This window comes from Zalophus californianus, chromosome 9 (genome assembly GCF_009762305.2).
Source record: "Zalophus californianus isolate mZalCal1 chromosome 9, mZalCal1.pri.v2, whole genome shotgun sequence".
In the NCBI taxonomy this organism is placed as follows: Eukaryota; Metazoa; Chordata; class Mammalia; order Carnivora; family Otariidae; genus Zalophus; species Zalophus californianus.
This window is the reverse complement of record NC_045603.1, coordinates 79,217,425-79,234,492: the sequence shown is the minus strand read 5'-3', so window position 1 is coordinate 79,234,492 and position 17,068 is coordinate 79,217,425. Positions and strand designations below refer to the sequence as shown.

Below are 17,068 nucleotides of genomic sequence, written 5' to 3'. Positions count from 1 at the left end.
TTAAACTGTAGTCCCCCTTCTTGTGATGATGTGAGATGATAAAATGCCTGTGTGATGAGATGAAGTGAGCTGAAGGATCTATGCATCGTGACGTAGTGTTAGTCTACTGTTGACTTTCTGATCATACGTCAGGAGGATCACCTGCTTCTGGACCACTGGTGATCGGTGGTAACTGAAACCATGGAAAGCTAAATGGTTGCTAAGGCGAGACTACTGTATGCAACTCTTTCTTCAGTGCTCCTGCCTACACCCCCTCTTTTCTTTATTCTTTTATATTGAGTTATTAAATAAGGGGTCTATATTCATTGCCTTCACTTCTTCACTCATTCCTTTAACCTCCACAATCTATCTTTTGCCTTCCTGACTCCTGAGAAGCTCTTTCATGCTTTGGATCCTATGATTTGTCCTACCCTGAATAGTTTTCTCTGAACACTACTTCTCCATCTATTTGCACTTGCTGCATCCTACACGTACTACTTCTCCAAGATTCTCTCACTGGCCCTTTCTCCATACTCTTCCTGTTGGTGATGGTAGCCTGCTGTGTGTGTGCTGCTGGGACATCAAAGTGAACATATTCAGAGAGGATTCATTGTGTCACCTCTCTTCCAACCCAGCTCTTTGAACCGACTTAGTTTTGTTAATGGTGCCACTATTTTTCCAGACCTTTAGGCTCCAAACGCTGGAGCTGACTTTGAATTCTTTTCTCACTTCTATCATTTCAGTCACCAAGTCATATTCTCTCCATCCACAATAGAGCTGGTATTCATAGCGTGCTTTCTTCTGGACTTGACTCAGAGGTCCTTGACTTCTGAATCAGCAAACAGGTGGGCCGCTTGTCTCCCTTCACCTCCGTGCATCCATATTAATTTATATAAAACATGGCTCTGACTGTGCCACTCACTGGTTCAGAAAAACCTCAAAACCTCTCAATTACTTACCAAATCTAGTCCAGCCTCCTTACCATGACTCATCAAGGGCTTTTAGGATCTAGCCCCACTGGATCGTTCTAGCCTCCTTTCTCACTGTCCCTTCCTCTATCCTACGCTTGAGCCAGAGCTACTGCCCTTCCCTAAACACCCCCACACTTTGGTCCCCCTGCTCCTGTTTCCTTTGTCTGAAATTCTCTTTTTGCTTCTCCCAACCCTTCTTCCCCTGGCACGTGGAAACCCTACACATTGTCCAGTCTTTCATCTTACCTATTACCTCCTTTTTAAACAGCGCCCCTTATTTACTTTAAGTTATTTTTCTCACCTGATTTTTTTCCTAGCATTTCATTTGACCCTCTCATGGGACACTTATCATTATATTATGTTATATTACATTATGATCATTAGTAAACCTCTCTTCTCTTTTTTTTAAAGATTTTATTTATTTTTAAAGATTTTTTATTTATTTGAGAGAGAGAGAATGAGAGATAGAGAGCACGAGAGGAAAGAGGGTCAGAGGGAGAAGCAGACTCCCTGCCGAGCAGGGAGCCCGATGTGGGACTCGATCCCCAGACTCCAGGGTCATGACCTGAGCTGAAGGCAGTTGCTTAACCAACTGAGCCACCCAGGTGCCCAAGATTTTATTTATTTATTTGACAGAGAGATAACGAGAGCACAAGCAGGGGGAGTGGGAGAGGAAGAAGCAGGCTTCCCGCCGAGCAGGGAGCCCGATGCGGGACTCAATCCCAGGACCCTGGGATCATGACCTGAGCCGAAGGCAGACACTTAATGACTAAGCCACCCAGGTGTCCCACCTCTCTTCTCTCTTAATGGACTGCAGAGTTTTTTTTTCCAGAGACTGTGCCCTATTACTAATTTTTCATACCCCCCGCCCCCCAGCATGTGGCCCAGTGGTAGGCACTGAATACATACTTCAAATTGAAAACTCTTGGGATGCCTGGGTGGCTCAGTTGGTTAAACATCTGTTTTTGGTTCAGGTCATGATTTTGGAGTCCTGGGATCGAGCCCCGCATCAGGCACCCTGCTTGGTGGGGAGTCTGCTTCTCCCTCTGCCTCTGTTCCTCCCCACCACTGGTGCTCTCTCGCTCGCACTCTCCCTCATTCAAATAAAATGAAATCTTTAAAAAAAAAAACTCAGGTTATTAATAATTAAAACATAAAACCATTGGATCCCCCCCCCCCCCAGCCTTAAACCCCACTAGATTAGAATTCATGAAGTTGCTGGTGCTAAATGCCAGGTTTGGTACATGGTAGGCTCTTAGTATAAAGAAAAAAAAAATCTCTCACTTGAATGCTTTTTAAACAGCCACGAAGTTTAGTTCTGTGACTGTTCAAGGACAGCTGATTCTCCTGCTGTTTGCAAAATATGGATGACATATTATCACACAGCAGGGGTAGTTTTTGTTCTGAAGTACCATTATAGATTATAGACAGAAGTTGTCAAGAGCACAGCTAAAGCAAAAAGTCTTTAGCGTAAAACTCAATTTAGAGTCATCACTTAATGGGGGAAGAAAAAAGGCAGTACCTCAAAGTTGAGCTTTAGTTTTAAGGAGAGTTTCACTTTTAATTAGGGATAATAATTTAAAAACAATGACAATCTTTTTTTTTTTGAGAGCTTAGCTGTGTATCAAGCTCTTTCTCTGAATTTATGTTGGATTCTCACACAGTAGGAATGGAGTATGTTATGTCCATTTTATGGATAAGGACTTTGAAGCACAGAAAAGTTAAGGAAGGTGATTGAAGACCACGCAGCTGGAGAGTGGTGGGGCTGGGATTCACCCCAACCTGCTTGCTCTGGAGCCCACCCTAACCTCTTTATAGTATCAAGGGGAGTTGGAAAGGGAAGGTCTGGAACATTTGTTACCTATGCCTGTTCCTGTGACCTAAATACCACTTTATAAGCCCAGGCCCAACTTCTGTTCCTGTCCCAAAGATAATTTTAGAGCATCCTTAGAACTTGTCTCTCAGTTTGTTTTCCATATTACTGAAGGCCAGCGGAATAGAAAAGCATCCTGGTTTTGTTCAGCGCACTGCAGGATATCTATATCTATCAACAAGGGGCAGGAAAAAATTTAGCCACCTGAATTTTAAAGGTGAACTAAAACATGTTAAATTGTACCTGCCAATGCAGCCAGACTGTGGGATACTCTGCGCGACAAACAACCCAGTTTCTTCAACCTAGTAATTTGCAAGGAGAAAGAAAAGAAATGAAGGGGGAAACCTATAGATTAAAAAATTGTTTAAAAAAATTTTTTTTAAATACTTTGTTTATTTGAGAGAGAGAGAGAGCGAAAGAGCACAAGCAGGGGGAAGGGGCAGAGGGAGAGGGAGAAGCAGGCTTCCTGCTGAGCAGGGAGCCCGATGTGGGACTCGATCCCAGGACTCTGGGATCATGACCTGGGCTGAAGGCAGACGTTTAACCAACTGAGCCACCCAGGTGCCCCAGATTAAAAAATTCTTAACAGAACTATCAGCCAACCACAGTGGTGAACCCTGTTGAGAGCCTAATGCAAACAAGCAAATGGTTTTTTAAAATATGACTTTTATAAGACCTTTGGAAATGTGATCATTGATTGACTGGAAATGTGATGGTATTGAAATAGAAATTCCTCTTCCTAACAGTAAGAATTATTACTCATTTTATGATAATAGTCTTACAGTTATGTTCTCTTGTAGAGACATACTGAAATATTCATGGAAGAAATGATATCGTTTCTGGGACTTGCTTCAAGGTAATACGGGGGTTTGGGTGGGAGAGAATTCAGATAGAACAAGATTGGCCATAAGGATTGATTATTGAAGCTGGTGATAGGTGCATGGCATTCATTGTGTTAATCCACTTATGTTTGTATACCTTTAAAATTTTCCATAATAAAAACTTTTGGGGGAAAAAAAAGCTATTTTTAAGTCCGAGGTGGGTTGTTTAGCCTCCTTGGGGCTAAAATCCTGGCTCAGTATTCAGATAGATATGGTCAGAACCCTGACCATAGATATAGATATTCAGTAGATACGGTCAGGACACCGAGACCCAAGATAAAGTTTATATCCCTTTATCATTATGGAGAAATTCCACATTATAAAAAAATTTTAAGGGCATTAGAAACAGTAACACTTGGCTTTAGTCTAGCTTTTATATCCCCTTAGGAGAAGACATTGAACAGATCCACAGTTGCCTCAAAACGCCAAAGCCCCTCTTTACGTCATGACGGAGGGCATTGGGTTCTGATGGGAAAGAGGAATCATCAGTGTTGGCCAGGCAATTAAACAGATGTAGCAAGAGTAACATCGGAAGATATTTCTTCGTGTTTTCTGCATCCTAGGGAGGTTTTGTTCTTAATCTCAGAAAGCACTTTTACGTTCTTTTTATTAGATGACTATATAAAATCAAGGTTTTTAGGGAAAAAGTACTTTTTCTAGTAACGACATGATGTATTGTGTACGATGGCTTAATCATGACGTGATTATGCTTATTCTCTCATTTCTGTAGGATATAAGGCTGCTCATCTGCTCATTAGCAAGCTCATCTCTTGTCAACCTCTTAAATTGTAAGGGTAAGGGTAGCAGAGGGGCCTCATTTTGCTTTGGAAGTAGATGTGATGCCCAGATGTCCTGGTATCACTGATGGCATGTGCACCTGGTTGGTCCCTTAGCCGTGTAGCCTTTGCCTTGCCAGCCTTTGGCATGTCGCAATTCCTCAGCCTCCTCATTCCACCCTCTCCTGAGCCTCTCCCATCTCTCAGACTCTTCCTTCCTTCCCAGACTTCTTTAATGGCTTTGCTCCCACGACCTATTCTGTTAATGCTAGTGCCCTTCCCATCAATCAGTCTTTATCAGGTATTCAATCCCCCAGTGCACTTATCAAAACTCAGCTTATAAGTGACCACTTGTAAACAGATGAAGAAGCTCAGCCATGACTGAGCCCAGGCTCTTTGCTGAACTTTACAGACCTGTTTTCCCAATTACCTTGTATGCATTTACCCTGTGGTTCCAGGGCATTGTGCTCTCAATGGATCAGAGTTTAATTATCATCCCCCCCCCACACATGTGTTTTGTTTTCTGTTCTCTTCTGAATTCCCTGTCGCCACAAGTCAGAAACTATCGCATCATTGTTGATTTCTGCTCCTTCATGTCTGATAAGTGTCCTAAATGCTTTTCTCAGCTTTCCCGTCCCTCCCTCATCTCTGCTAGTTCACGCCTTCAGGAATCATAGCTGCGCCCCTTTTCCAAATTCATCCCCTGATATTGCTCAAAAAGAGCTTCTTGACATGCAAATGTGATTGTTTTCTCCTGCTTTAAAGCCTTCTGCAATATTCTAAACTTTTGAGCAGGGTACTGCTGTCATGAAATTTGTGAGTATCTCCTTCAGTATGTGTATATATATTATAAGTAACATACACATTTACTGCACTAATGTATTACATATTGTAAACACAAAAGTAGGAATTAAAAGGACATAAAAGTAATGTTTTAAAAATAATTTTATATTCATTAATATTCAGTCCTTTAGTTTTTGGCATTTTTTTCCCCAAGTCAATGATAATTTTGCGGAGAATAATATGATTGCATTTGCTTCCTTATTTTTAAAAATCTATTTCCATTTTGTGATACACTAATTTTAAGGTCTGTGTTGAGGTTCAGTTTATTTATATACTTATTTTTTTGTTGTTGTTATCACTGAAGAAGTTAGTTTATCTTAAGTATATGCAGATCCCAAGGGGAGACATGCAGTGTTCACTGCTTGTTCATTTTTATCCACCAGCTGCACAAAGGTTCAGTTGAAATCAGCCAGTAAATTGTAATCTAGTATAGTATTCAGAGTGGGTAAGAACAGACCTTCCATGGTTCTGTTGTCTAGATTAGAATCCTGTCTTGCTTATTTACTAGATTGGATAATTTGCTTAATCTCTCTGTCTCAGTTTCTGTATTATGAAGTGAGATGATTATTACAGTCTCTCCATCAGGGATAGTGGTGAAGATTGAGTGATTAACACATATTGAGCACTGAGAACAGTGCCTGATCCATAAGCAGCAAGCCCTCAATAAGTGGTAGCTATTATTTTCCTCTTTAAGAAAGAATGGGAACATGCCGCATTTTCCTACTTTTAATAGGACTTCAAAAACTAAGGCTCTTAATTTTGTAAATTTTAAGGCAGATTAGAAACTTCTACATCTACATTTTTTTAGAGAGTACAGATAGGAAAGGTTTTATGGATGTGATATTATTTGGAGGAAATGACATAAGGATGGAAATATTTTCAAACTTCTATTTTCAAAATGTTTCTTTCAGAAACCTTTCTCACTATGACAGTGTCCTCTTTACTTTAGAGGAACAAGGGCTGCTGTATGGTTATGTAGTTTGAACAAGTAGAGGTGTCAGATTCACGAGTGTATGCTCACTTGTGCTTACGTTTTTGATGTTCTCATCCAGCTGTGGTTCCCGTAAACCACTTGTCCATTTCATGGGGGTCAGTTTGGTTTTATTATAATGATAACATCATCCATCCATCCATTTATGTGGGCACATGTAAGCTGTAATACTTTGCAGTCGTTGGAAGGACACAAGGAATGGAGGGTTGCCTCATGGCAATGGAGCTCCCAGGCTGCCTTCAGAGACTTCTTTTGTGTGACTAGCTGCCATCTGGACTGAGAGAGGATGTCACTGGCAATCCATTCATGAAATACTGGTAAAATTTGGTCTTCCTTCCTTCTTTAGAAATAGGAAGTCTGGTATTATCTACCATGCAATGGAAATAGTTGGCATGGCTGACCAACCACATCTTCCGGTCCAACTGCTGAGGGTGCCATGTTGGGCCATCACTCTGCTTTTGAACTCACTGCTTCTCGGTCTAGAAGCCTCTCCTCCGTATTCCCCACACGTTTCTCCTCCTCTTTTATTCCTATGTGTAGGTCTATATATTTTATATAGGGATAGAGTATAGATATTTTGAATTCTGTTGTTTTCACTTGAAAATGTATCAGACTATTTTGTTTCTCCATGGTCTTCAGTATGACAATCTGGATGGTTTCCTATTTTTGTTGCTTTGACATGCCAAGATGAATTAAACCATTCCACCATTCCTCTAACAGTGGATATTCAAGTATTTCCAGTTAGTTACTGTTATTTAGGATTCTGTCATGAACACCTTTTTGCATATTATTTTTTGCTTTAGGCACATTATTTCCTGCAGATAAATTCATTGGAGGAATTACTAACTCTTACTCTAATAAAGCTTAAATGCTTTCCTAAAAGATTCATATGAAATACAGTGCTGCTAACAATGGAAGATCAGCAATTTCACTACAACATTGAAACTGTGTTGTGGCTTTCTGTTTGTTTTGGTATACGTAAAATGGTAACTCAGGGCTGCTAAATGTGAATTTTGTTACCATTGCAAAGAAAATTTTTCCCATGTTTTTTTCTGTGAGACTGGGGTTTGGATTTGTTTTTCTTAAAAGTATAAAAACTTTAGGGCACCTGGGTGGAGGCAGTTGGTTGAGTGTCTGATACTTGATTTCTGCTCTGGTCATGGTGTTGGGGTTGTGGGATTGAGCCCTGCTTGGGGTTCTGTGCTCAGCAGGGAGTCTGCTTGACATTTTCTTTCTCTCTCCCTCTGCCCCTCCCTCTGCACGTAGGCGTGTGTACTCTCAAATCCTTAAAAAAAAAAAAAAAAAGTTTAAACACTTAAGTTTGTGTTTTACATAGTACATAATAATCATTTCCTTTATCCTGGAGTTTCTGTTAACTTCTTTTATATTTTTTTAAAGATTTTATTTATTTAATTTTATTTTATTATGTTAGTCACCATACAGTACGTCATTAGTTTTTGATGTAGTGTTCCATGATTCATTGGTTTGCGTATAACACCCAGTGCTCCATGCAATACATGCCCTCCTTAATACCCGTCACCAGGCTAACACATCCCCCCACCCCCCCTCCCCTCTAAAACCCTCAGTTTGTTTCTCAGAGTCCACAGTCTCTCATGGTTCGTCTAAATTATTTATTTATTTAACAGAGAGCGACATAGCGAGAGAGAGAGAGAGAGAGAACACAAGCAGGGGGAGTGGGAGAGGGAGAGGGAGAAGCAGGCTTCCTGTGGAGCAGGGATCCTGATACGGGCCTCGATCCCAGGACCCTTGGATCATGACCTGAGCCGAAGGCAGACGCTTAACGACTGAGCCACCCAGGCACCCCTGTTAACTTCTTTAATAAAAAGATGGCTATAATATTATTTTGCCCATTTGTTGGATGGGAAACTTAAGTAACTTGATCATATAGCCAAAAATTTATGGACTTGTAATGTTAAAACTCAGGCTTATCTGTCCCATATTCTATACCCTTAGTCTTCATGCTCTGCTCCCTTTGGCAAAATAATCTTTATTGTAAAATTATAAGATACAGATAAGCAAAAAGGAAAATAAAACCACATTCATGCGAAATTCTGCCATACAGAGAATACCACTGTGAGCATGTTGGAGTATAATCACATATCTCAGAGGAGGGCAGGAGACCCTTACACAGACCCTGGGAGTGAGAGAAGGGTAAATGTGTATATACCTCTTCCTTCATCCCTATCTAATTAAAGATGTGGACTGGTAGACTGCTGTCGGCTCAGTGATGAAGAAGAAAGTGTTCAGAACCAGAGACTTTTTACCTTATGTATATATTTACAAAAAGGGGATCAATTAATAGGTCATGAATATCCTTCTGTGTTATTAACCATTGGTACTCACCTCGGCAACACTGGCCTGCTTAATCTGCCTAAGGGATAGACCTCAGTGGCACTATTGTTAGACATTTAGATTGTTGGTCTTGTAAATAACATTGTGAAAGTTATATATATATATCATTTACTTATTTGTCCAATTATTTAGCTTAATTAATGTGGAATGCTGGGTCAAAGCTTTTAGATTTTTAGGGCTTTTGATGATCATTGCCAGTGCCATTCTACCCTTGAAGAAAGCATCTTCCCATTTGGCCCTGTTAAAATAAGAAAGAGGGGCAAGGAGGAGAGAGAGAGAGAGAGGAGAGAAGGATTTTTTTTTTTAATAATTTCTTATAATTCGCTAGCTTAATTCTTAGGAAGTCAGTCAGTCAGCCCACATGTATTTCTTTCTAAAACACACATGATGCAGAGATCATGGTCCTAGTCTCACAGTGAAAATAAATTTATTCTATGTGGGACAGTTTAAGGGAAAGAGTCCTTGCTGTTCTGCTGGGTCAGCAATGACCGAGTTTATAATAAGCCAACCCACTTTCCAGAGCTATGATGAGCTCTGTGGGGTATGTTGGTTCACAGAGTTCAATTGCCATGATAAAGCGTTACATGCCAATGGACTAAAGTCATTGTTTGTATTCAAACAATTACTATACAAATTTCACATTAGTTCAGAATGCTCTTTCAGAATGCTTGTGGGATCAGAGTGGTTTGGCTTCGTATTTTTTGAGTGATATTTGCAGTAACACATTAGCTAATGATATAGGTGGAAGGACTTGGTTCTACAAGATTTCTTGGGTATGAAAGCCAAGATTTTAGGGCTGGTGCAATTGTTTCTCCTACACTTTCAATAGGGATAGAACATATTTCAGAACAATTATAGAATAGTTTTTCCCTCTGAGAACATAAACGACTGTAGTCAGCAATCTCCAATTTCTGCAAAACTATGCCTGTGCTCCAAGAAATGTGTAAATAATGGGAATGTCTAAAGTTCCTGCCCAAAATTTAATTGAAATCAACTGTTTAAAACATTCTTAGGTAAATTTTACATTGTAGCTCATAATATTTGTTATATAAAGTTTGAATACATTGTTCTATAAAATTTTCATGATAGCCCATGAAGTATTTGCCACAAAGGAAATTGGTGTGTTAGGAAACTGAGCCATGTTCATTCCCTCCCCCCACCCTACTGTCTTATGTCACACACAACTGTGCATGTTTATTTTTATATAAAACTTTACAACAAGCCTTAATCATTTCAGTTAATTCAGTCAAAACTTTGAAAGAATAACAACTTTTAAATCCCAAAATTGCTTAGAATCTTTGAATTAGAATCTTTCTTTGGGAAATAAAAAAAATAATTTGCCAGCATTGGCAAAGAAAGCTGTGCATGAAAATGTTAAAGTTAAAAAGAAAAAAAGAAAACCAAGCCATTACCAAACACTACAAATATGATTGTGAAGCAACATGTTAAAGCCATGTGGGCTTTATTTGATGTAATATGTCAGTAGACATTGCAAATACTAAGATTTTGGAACCTTGAGGGAAATTTGACTACACTGAATTTGATTTTGGCCTAGAAAATGGGTTCACTGAGGACTTTGGGACGTCAGAGATTATAAGATTATCCTTTCAGCTAGTATTTACCTCATGGTGCTTGGTATTGTGAGAACACTGTATGCGGTGCACTGAACCCTTTTCAAGCATAAGAGATGAATTCCAAGCCATTTGTCCAACCTCAGATTTGCAAATGTACTATAACATGTAATTTCTTCAACTCTCTAATGTCTGTTTTTTTGGCTAAGAGCCTTCACTGTCTTGTACTGCTTAACTTGATCTTTACTTCTATCATTAGCCCTAAGCCGTGAGCTTTTTTCTGACCATTCCAGAAAGAAGTAAGTTTTAAGTCTGTTCATATGAGTTCCTGTATTAGGCAGAACATGAAGCCGTGTCAGAAGACCGATGTTTGTGGTTGGCTGGGCCCCATGTAACTCACCAGACAGCCCACACTTATAATTTAAATTGCTTCTCAGCTCAACTAGCACTACTTGTCAGCGACCTTGAACCTAAAATTTGAAAATGCCAAGGGTCTATTTGAAAGAATCCATTCTTTGATAACAAAGTCTTATTGAGGAGGCAAAACATACTTCTGGAATATTTGAACAGTGATAATCAATATGTGATTAAATGCCCAAATGAATGAATAAGTTGAAACACTAAATCTTGTTGGCAATGAGAGAAGGGGAAGACTCCGTAGGGACATAACACGAAAGGTTTAATTATTTGAGCAAGACATGAGAACTGGATACAAATATGGTTTTGAGCATGGTTAGGCGTCAACCTAATTTACTTGATCGTAACTCCTACACGCTCTGTTTACAGTCTGAGGGAGCCAGGATTTTGGACTCAGGCCTATCTGGCCCTGAGGTGTGTGATGTAAACCTTTATCCCATATGGTTACCCCTCCAACTTTATAAACTCAACCATTCTGTCAGCTTCCCCCTTCCTTCAAGGTCCAACTCAGTGATGGCCTCTCTCTAACATCTTTTTAGATCCTGTAATCTACGTCCTGTAGCACTTTCACATCTTTAATTATACAACTTTATTTAGTCTTTTGTGTACCTCTTTCCCCTGAGGGATTGTGAGGATCCAGTCCTCACAGGAAGTACAAATTATATCCCATACTATTGAGCACAGAAATTTGGCCTGTACACTGGATGTGGTGTTGGGAGTAGAAGAGAAAATGGAGTAAAGAATGAGTGTGGTTCAGAAGCAGGAGTAGAGGTGATGTGTGAAGGAGAAACAGACTGTCCTTGTTACATGAAAGACCAAAAATAAAAGGAGGTAAGATTGGAAAAGTAGCTAAGGGATAAGAAGAGGAAGGTGTTAAATGTCAAAGTCAAGGATTTGGACTTGACTCTGCAGACATTACAAGCCAATGAAAGACTAGCTTGACTGAAAAAAAGGTTAAGACCATCTCTATCGAAATGGGAAGTTGGTGATGAGTAACTTAGCAGTATATTTTCCCCTTATTTTATTTGGATTGTATAAACCTGCCTTTCAGTCCAAAAGAGTACTGGGTCACATTTGGGTGACACATTTCCTCCAGACATCCTGGAGAACTTCAGGAAGTGGTGGGGATGATTCAGCAGGGGACGTCTTCCTGAACCATGCAGCGATCGGTATTTGGATAGAGTTATTCTTGCCAGGCTGTGAAGATGTCTTTCCATAATTTATGTGGATGCTCACTCAGCCTTTTCCCAGATGGAATCCAGGCAGAGGATAAGGCTAGATGGGAACAAATTTGGAAGATTTGGGGTCCCTGATAAGTCTTTTTCCTGAAGGCTTTCTGAGGGTCCTGAAGTGGCCTTAACTTACCAAGGGAAAGATAAGCATTGGTTAGTTAGTTTGGTTCTTTGATTACTTTGGTGAAAAAGAGTATTGTGGACGTTTATGTTCCTCATACTCCAGGGAAAGCTCTAATTTTAGAATCAGGAGAGTCTTACAAGTCTTTGGAAGTCCATTTATATTCTTATTTTAGGTACTTTGTCTTTAACTGTGCAGAGGTATACCTTACTACCTCTACTTGACATTCCTAACCTACAAACCTTTTGAGATTTCTTTTTATCATATGTAACTTTTATAAAATTAAAAGTGTTATTAGGATAGCACGGAGATTAACAATACGAGCTTTGCACCCAGATTTCCTGAGTTCTGATCCTGATTTTTCCACTTAATAGCAGTGTGACCTTGGGCAATTATTTAACTACTCTGCCTCCATTTCTTCATCTGTAATATGGGGATAATTATTTACTTTCCTTACTGCATTTTTACCAGAATTAGATGAATGCATTGTTCATTTATTTAAAAGTAGAACTGTTAGAATAGTTCCTGATACATAAGTTCCCAATAAATATTATCTATTGTATTATAAATGAGAAAATTAAAGCAGCTACAGGTTAAGTGACTTCGGAAGTTATCCAACAAGATGGCTAAACCAGGATTAGTGTTTATTTCAACATTTAGTCAACCGTGAGTGTATTTAACTGGTCCGCTGTGCTATACTGACGTAGAGACCAGAGGTCAGGAAACTTTTTCTTTAAATTTTTTTATTGTTAGTTAATCACCATACATTGCATCATTATTTTTTTTTAAATTTTTTATTGTTATGTTAATCACCATATATTACATCATTAGTTTTTGATGTAGTGTTCCATGATTCATTGTGTATAACACCCAGTGCGCCACACAGAACGTACCCTCTTTAATACCCACCACCAGACTAACCCATCTCCCACCCCCCTCCCCTCTAGAACCCTCAGTTTGTTTCACAGAGTCCATCGTCTCTCATGGTTCGTCTCCCCCACTGATTTATGCCCCCTTCATTCTTCCCCTCCTGCTATCTTCTTCTTTTTTTTTTTTTTTCTTAACATATATTGCATTATTTGTTTCAGAGGTACAGATCAGGAAACTTTTTCTTAAAGGGACAAATCAGTTAATAAGTATTTTATACTTTGCAGGACTTAGAGTCTCTTCTGCAGCTACTCAACTCTCATTACGTCCTGTAGAAGCAGCTATAGACAATATATAAATGAATAGGTATGGGTGTGTTCCAGTAAAACTTTATTTACAAAAACAGGTTGCTGTTTTTTGCAGACCTCTGCTTCAGATACTTCAGTCATACCTGAGTAGAGACTTTGGATTCCATTTAGTTTAGTTTTTTTTTTTTTTTTAAGATTTTTTTATTTATTCGTTAGAGAGCGAGAACGAGTGTGCACTCACGAGTGCCCCAGAGCATGAGCAGGGGGGAGGGGCGGGGGAGAGGGAGAAGCAGACTCCCTGCTGAGCGGAGAGCTGGACATGGGGCTTGATCCCGGGACCCCAGGAACATGACCTGAGCCTAAGGCAGACACCCAGACGCCCAACCGACTGAGCCACCCAGGTGCCCTGGATTCCATTTAGTTTTAAAGTATGAAATAGGTGTTATTATAATAAACAATACTTTCACCTCCAAATGATTATGTCTAACATGTTATTCTCACTTATGATGGTCATGCTTTAAAAGACCAAAGGGATTTAGAAAATAAGCAATAGTAGTAAATATGTTTTCCCATCTCAAAGGGATATACAGAAGTCACTTAATGGTTTGGAGGATTATTCTTAGAATTTGAAATCTGATTTGGGCAAGATGCTAAGGATTGTTTTATTAAATGGACACAAATAGCGGCGCCTGGGTGGCTCAGTCGGTTAAGCGTCTGCCTTTGGCTCAGGTCATGATCTCAGGGTCCTGGGATTGAGTCCCACATTGGGCTCCCTGCCCAGTGGGGAGTCTGCTTCTGCTCCCTCTGCTGTTTCCCCTGCTTGTGCTCTCTGGCTCTCTCTTTTCTGTCAAATAAATAAAATAAAATAAAACACAGAAATACAGACTTTTTTGTTGTTGTTAATTTTTGTGTAGGAAAAATGTGTGAGTCAAGTAACAGGCTATTTGTGATTATCCTTGTCATTACACAACAGGTTTTTCTGCTAGGAATGTTGTTTGAATGGGTTTGGATTTTTTGTGGCTTACTTTTCAGTTTAATAAAATGTTCTTTTTAAATTAAACTTGTCAGCGAACCTTTTTGTGAGTGGCTGTGTTGGTTAGTTCATATTTATAGCTTACGTCTGTTTCTGAGGAAATGACTAAAGTCTCTTGCATTCGATCAAAACTGTGTAACAAAGGACATCTTTGACTTACTCAAACAAGGCTCATGATGGAAACTCAAAAAATCTAATGGTTCATGTTTATAAATGTTTTTATGTATTCAGTCTTGGTCGGGCCAAATAATCAGAGCTCTGTGCTAAGGGAGGGATTGAAAATACTCAGTGTTTCTCAGTTGAATGGATTCCTCTGGAGCAAGTTCAGGCAACACTTTCTTACAAGTCTTTAACCTTTTTTATTGCACATGTTTAGAATTGGGTTTTATAGAATACAGGTATATATTTTTTCTTCTCTCTAAACCATTCCACGGATTTTCTCCATCCTCATCTGTATCCTGTAGGCCCTGACCTGTGTGACATCTAAACCTCGCACATGTGATTTCTAGCAAGGAGGCTGATGGGGATTGGAAAGGGGCCCCGGGGATGTAACTGACTCACAGAAATGCGCCGTGTCTCGATCCCTGTGGAGGTCCCTGTTTCCCCAGCTCTGGAATATCCTCAGGCTCTCCCCATCCTAGTCTTGTCCCCTCACTCTTGGTCCCTTCCTCCTGGCAATGTGGGCATCCTTCCTTCTGCTCTTCGCTCCAGGGCAAGAGATGAAGGCACAGGCTAGGCTCCTGCCTACGCAGACCGAGGTTGACCTGTGCTCTGGAACCCTGGCTAGAACTCACATTCCCCCACAAAGGCCCTGCTAGAAATGGTGGTTGGATTGTGCTGTGATTATTGTTCTAGATTAGTTATGTGACAAACCTACTGGAATTTTCTGTGCTGTTACTGTAATCGTTAATTTCAACCCTTTTATGAGCGCTCAAGGAAACCATTTCTCCAACCAAATCTCGGATCTAAGTCTAAGACAAGAGTGAAGTTTCTGTGCCGGCTGTCCCACGTCACTCCTCCTGCCTCCGTTCTCAGAAGCACCTATGGAGTAGGGTTCCTACCACTCACTTTGAAAACTCTTGATGAACATAACTCTTTATTTTTGGAGCACACGCTAGTCTTAAAATTGGGCTTGCCTGTGTATACCATTAATTGCTTAAGGTTCACCTGGACGGGTGCGTCTGTATGGGTTACATATGAAGCCAGCTTTAGGGGCAACCGAGTGGACAGTTGCTTACCTGAGTCTAGAGATTTAAGACAGCCTCTATCGCCCATTCATGCCTGCAATTCCATTGTCAGTAATGCATTTTATTTCTGTGTTAAGCACCTGCTTCTTTTGAAGCTCTTTTTTCGAAGGAAAATGTCCTTGGGAAAGATAGCCCTTAAGCCACTTGAACCTTAGCACTGATCCTATTGTTTCCCTACATAATTAAACATCTGGGGTCACCGACTCCTCAAAGGGGTAGAGAGAGAAGGAAGGAGTTACACTGCTACATCATAATTTTGTCTGGGACTGGCTCTGACTATATACACATTTGATAACCCCATATGAGGTAGCATCTCTAGTATTTAACTTGAAGGTACTTTGCTTTCTTATTTAGGTGGAGGTAGTTATGAGGTATTTGAATAGTGAGCACCTCAAAAGGAATTTCTATTCCTAAATATTCCTTTCTACCAAAATATATTTTATTACTGTAATGGGGAGGATATACATGCCCATACATATAGTACTGGGATTTTTTTTTTCCCCTGAGTATATGTTATTTACAAGAGGTAAGGAAATCAAGTCTAGTTGTAAGTCTAGAACATGGAGTGTATGAATCTCTACCATATTGTCTGCATATTGATTCTTTTATTGATTGATTTCCCCCTTCCTTTTGATTGATTGATTTTTTTTTGACCTTAATAACTAAATATTATAAAATTGTGGTTCGTTTATTTACTCAACAGACATTCATAGAGTGCCTAACATGGGGCAGGTACTTTGAGCTAGAAAAAGAAATGATGGTGGTTTTCTCCTGAAACTCAGGCTTCAAGGAATATTTGAGGTTGTCCAGCAACTGGGAACTAAGGAAGAAATAGAAGAAGGGCGTGCTGGGGGGAGGGGGGAGGAGAAGAAGGGGGAAGAAGGAAAGAAGGATAACTAGAAGAAAGTTAGTTAAATCTGTTAGTCCCTAACACATTGTCTTTTTCTTTTTTAATTTTTTAATTTTTAAAGATTTTATTCATTTGAGAGAGAAGAGGGAGAGAGAGAGAGCACAAGCAGGGGGAGCAGCAGGCAGAGGGAGGGGAAGAAGCAGACTTCCCCAGCTGAGCAGGGAGCCAGACATGGGGCTCAGTCCCAGAACCCCAGGATCATGATCTGAGCCAAAGGCAGACGCTTAACCGACTGAGCCACTCAGGCGCCCCCACATTTTCTTGTTTGTAATTACATACGTTACCTAGTATGATGCTCTCTGTTGCTTATAGAATAATTTATCATCTATAGGCTTTGTTTTTTTTTTTTCCTGGTGTGCTCTAATTTGAAATTAGTTTTAATTAACCTTTTTTATATTTGTTTCTTTTCAGTATAAAAGAATTTTATGGACCAGTTGGCTAATAAGTACATGGAAGTTTTGAAGAGCTGAAGAAAAAAATCAGCATTAGACTTGCTTTTAAAAATGTGAGTAAACTCTCTCCTTTCCATGGTTTATTTCTGACATCTTTGAAGCCTGCAGTTACCTTTCTGTATATTCAGTGTGTAAATTTTTTCCCAGTAGTAAAGTTCCTTGACTATGTTGGTCAACTCAGTAAGTCTATGAGAATTGATGACCCACCCCCCTCTTGAAAAGT

General features: G+C 39.8%; 1 protein-coding gene across 17 annotated transcripts in view; it reads left to right on the top strand.

Moving 5' to 3' along the window:
* Nucleotides 1-17,068, top strand: part of PPFIBP1 (PPFIA binding protein 1) — a 172,528-nt gene that overhangs the window by 45,242 nt on the left and 110,218 nt on the right. For 11 of the 17 annotated variants that reach the window (XM_027592500.2, XM_027592487.2, XM_027592497.2 and 8 more), the window contains one exon: nucleotides 16,805-16,898. The gene's annotated coding sequence lies outside the window, so the exon portion shown is untranslated. Of the gene's footprint in view, nucleotides 1-3,623; nucleotides 3,680-16,804; nucleotides 16,899-17,068 lie in introns of all 17 variants that reach the window. The other 6 variants (XM_027592494.2, XM_027592496.2, XM_027592498.2 and 3 more) reach the window with 1 other exon arrangement.